This window comes from Oratosquilla oratoria, chromosome 26 (genome assembly GCF_046742065.1).
Source record: "Oratosquilla oratoria isolate Oo_2021 chromosome 26, ASM4674206v1, whole genome shotgun sequence".
NCBI classification, from domain to species: Eukaryota; Metazoa; Arthropoda; class Malacostraca; order Stomatopoda; family Squillidae; genus Oratosquilla; species Oratosquilla oratoria.
This window is the reverse complement of record NC_134802.1, coordinates 4,276,109-4,276,516: the sequence shown is the minus strand read 5'-3', so window position 1 is coordinate 4,276,516 and position 408 is coordinate 4,276,109. Positions and strand designations below refer to the sequence as shown.

General features: G+C 51.2%; 1 protein-coding gene across 3 annotated transcripts in view; it reads right to left on the bottom strand.

Moving 5' to 3' along the window:
* Nucleotides 1-202: 202 nt before the first annotated feature.
* The window catches only part of Scp1 (Sarcoplasmic calcium-binding protein 1), a 14,507-nt gene continuing 14,301 nt past the window's right edge, over nt 203-408 (bottom strand). For all 3 annotated transcript variants that reach the window (XM_076209270.1, XM_076209272.1, XM_076209271.1), the window contains exon 6: nt 203-408. This exon is cut by the window's right edge and continues 423 nt beyond it. The gene's annotated coding sequence lies outside the window, so the exon portion shown is untranslated.

Sequence of the window (408 nt, the reverse complement as noted above, 5' to 3'; positions counted from 1 at the left end):
GAGGTGGTACCCATCGACATTGAGCCTCTGGGGTGTCAAGTCTAGGTGGAGAGCAGTGTATCTAGATCACTAGAACCTCCACCCCATCCTCACACACCTTAATTTGCGGGACTACAGAGACTAAAATCTGGAATTAAACCACCCCTTCACCTTTCTTCCCGGTAGTTGAGCGTGAGTTTAAGGATGAGAGTAAAAGAGAAAATAGGAATTTCCAACATTTACTGGATAATAAAAGATTTATAAGAAAGGCTCCTTGGATGTGGCGGCCATGGTGTTAGGCTACATTCCCTTCCAAGAGGAACGGCAGGGCCGGCACCGACCCTCGGCAGGCGGTGTAGCACTGCCATGCATGGGCCGATTCCTGGGTGGGCAGGCTTGTGTTACTGCCTACCGGCGGCGGCTACTTGG